The sequence below is a fragment of the Poecilia mexicana genome, unplaced genomic scaffold (genome assembly GCF_051168715.1).
Source record: "Poecilia mexicana isolate PSO_F unplaced genomic scaffold, ASM5116871v1 scaffold_3, whole genome shotgun sequence".
NCBI lineage: Eukaryota > Metazoa > Chordata > Actinopteri > Cyprinodontiformes > Poeciliidae > Poecilia > Poecilia mexicana.
This window is the reverse complement of record NW_028263372.1, coordinates 27,761,141-27,764,660: the sequence shown is the minus strand read 5'-3', so window position 1 is coordinate 27,764,660 and position 3,520 is coordinate 27,761,141.

Here is a 3,520-nt window from a genome sequence, read left to right as displayed (position 1 = left end):
CCATTAGCATATATCCGTGGAGCAACCATTTGTGGCTGCGCTGTGGTGGAAATGGCACCTGTTAGAAAGCAGATGCCTCTCTGGTGGGGTTTTTAGGGAAGCTCAGGGTTTAAGACCTGGGGAGTCCCCCGGCTCGTGAAGTCATCTCATCAGCTGCATTAGTGTAGCTAAATGTTTTCATATTAAGATAGAGAGGCTCACTTTGTAATGCTCCGCTGCTTTCTGTTTTTATGTTTTAATGATCTCAAAATTGAAATGGTTTAGATGGAGATTTCTTTGCTTGGTGCCACATAAAGTAGCGTGGAAGGACGTAAAGGTCTATAGCAACACACAACCTGCTTTTGTTACAGCTGCATCTACAAGAGTTGAAGTGTGTCAAGCAGCTTTGCATGTCTAGACACTTAAATGTTTGCTTATTTCTCTATACAACAGCTCAAGTTCAAGTAGAGATGGAAAGTTTATGCATTAAACCCCAGCCCTTGTGCTAATAATAAAAATTAAAAAAACAACCTAGTGAAATAAATTGCTTTTAATGTTCTCTGTGGAGGTGGCAGAAAACCTTGCACTGATCCTTTAACCCAGCATTGATTTACCTAAAATGGGATCATTGAGCACCTTCTCAGCAATGTTAAAGATGGAAAAAAAAAAAACATTGAAGATTAACAACAATGGCAGGTGAAATGTATTTTGTCTGTAAAATCGGTGGTTGTGTTTTTCCCCTGTCTAAAATCCATGCTTCCTATCCATAATGGCTCTGCAGAGCAGGAGGAAGCAGCAGACAGGTGGTGACCCTGCATGCAGTACCTGGCACACAGTGTGAGTGTGTCGAGCTGCAGCCAAAGCCCAGAGCTGGCGACAAGAATCAGCTTGCCATCGGGGAGGGCAAGAAGCGAAACAAAATATAAATCACAGGATGTACAGTGTATTAGATTTCATACTGTGAACAAATATTCTGTTTTAGGTTTTTTTTGTAGTTGTGTTTTTGTTTTTTCATTGTATGGAGACACATTGAAATGTTTTTGTCACTGCTTGATATTAAATCAGATTAAAGTTTTCCTGTAAAAGGCAAAATAATTTTCATTTGCTAAATGCTAGAATAATTATCATATTACGGCTTTGCAATTTTCAGTAGGTTTATTTACAACATGTGAGTTACCATTTTAAGGAAACCCCTCAAACATGCTTGTTTGTGTGACATTGTGGGAAAATCAAAAGTAATGAATCAAAATACAGAGGACAAAAATTCTGGACCTTTGGAAAATGGATACAATTTCTTTTATTCTTCACTTAAACTTCAACTTTGGGATTGTCAGCTAAAATATGATTTAAAACTAAATGTAACAATAGGAGCTAACTATTATTACATTAAAAGTCAAAACTTCGATCTTATATTTTTGTCATCTTTTAGATTGCCAAACTTTCCCCGGTCTAAGCTAAACCTGATCCAGCACTGCCTATTTTAACTCATTAGCACATCTAATGCAGGGGTTCAGTGTTTTGCAGATATTTCATCCCATGACCTTAAAAGATCTCCTGATGAGCAGATGGTTGGTTTTATCTGTTCCCAGAGATATGACTGCGACTGTATCTGAATGAGGAGTCATGCAGCTGTCTTCAGTATGTTTAAGGCTTTTTATACATAACACCTGGGGGATTCTTTAAATATTTTCCTCTGCAGAGGCTAAAAATATCATCCAGCTTTAATAAACAATTTGATTATCAACATTTTCCATTAAACCCGTTTTTATCCCTTGTCTCTTTGTTGATGAAAAACTCTGGCTTGACATACTGAAGCAACCCAGAAACCCAGAAAGGACACCTTAAAATCCTGTTGCACAATAGGCCTAAAATCACCCCCCATCCCCCACCTACCCATCCTGCAAAGACATCCTCTGATTGGCCACAGTTTCATGGGCTTGAATCCACTTTTGTGACCTTTCCCAAAATGTCATCTCTGCACCGTCTCGACCATGTTCTGCATCACTTTCCATTTTTACATTGCCTATAATAGGAAACCATAAAAATAATCTTTACTATCAGTGCCGGTCATGGAACAGAATCGCCGCCTCATTACCACTCTTGTCTGGGGGACTGATTATTGGATGAGTGGCAAGGAGCTCTGCAACTGAGCCTGGGGCATCATGGGAGACCCAGCGCTTTTAATGCCTCCGTGGAGCTAAACTGCAGCTCCAGCATCTTCTTCGCATCCCTTCCACTCTCCGCTGCACCTGATACCAAAGGGAAGGAAAAACAAGACACTTAAAAGTGGAGGGCACACTCTTATTTTAAATGAAAAGAGCAGCGACGAGTGTAGTCGAATCTCACTCAATTATACCCTGTTACCTCCCTGGATCATTTTAATGATCCCGCACAGACAGAGCGCTGTGATCCCACCCTGTGATGAAACAAACCATTGTGTGTGTCCTCGCCCCAATATGCTAATCCAGGATTAATTATGGACCAACCCTAATGAGTGTCTCTCTGGCCCTCTTAGATATGTAAATGTACCAGCAGTGGACAGCGCTGAGAGGCTTTTGTTAACTCTCTGTGCTGCAGAAAAAAAGGGGACGAATAGGACAAGGACAAAGATTCGACAGTAATAGGTGATTTTAAAATATATCAGCATAGTTCAATTTAATTTATTTCCATTGCAAGAAATGTAATTTTATTGCATTATATAAAAGCATGGTGAAATCTCCTAATGTACAATGAAATTCAACTGAACTCTTAAATTCTGTGCAGCTAAATGTAAATGTACATATAATCAACTTTATTTTATGCAGCAAGATGTAACATTTATTTAGTTAGTTTATTTTTTTTAAAATGAGTTTTAAAAAGTGTCTAAGTAAGTAATCTAAGTAATTGCACTGAGTTGTTGTCACATAGGATATTGATTATTAAATCTAATCTAATAAATCTAAAAAGAGGATGAGATATGGACAAGAGCTTAATAAATATTACTTAAAAAGCTATCAAAATGTTAGATAGGGAGTCGGTCATTAAAAAATAAACTAATATGTATTTTATACTAATGCAAAGGAACCAAATCATACAAATTTTTTATGTATAAATATATAAAATATGACATAGATTTGTACTCAGACCCCTCATTCTACTGAACTTACAGCTGGAAGTGTTTTAGGGCTTGCTTTTACCAGCCTTAGACATTTAGAAAGTTAAATTGTAGCTCGAACTCTGTCAGCTTGGATGGCGAACGAAGGTCACTTAAGTTTTGCCACTTAGTCTTGATTAGAGTCCAGCTTGGACTTTGACTGAACCATTGCAAGACCATTTAGCCTCTTCAAGCTGAGCAACTGCTCACTGCAAGTGAAATGAATGCTCTTGCCAGGCACTTTGCAACAAAAAAAGAAGAAGAAAGAAGCTCTATTGAGTTTTCTGGCGATTCAGCACATCAGTTTTTGCTTTCTGATTTGTATTTCTATGTTTTTGCAATGCTCTAAAAAACTAATCAAGAGAAGAAAAGTACAGTGGGGCTACAAATCTGTGCATCTAATTTCTG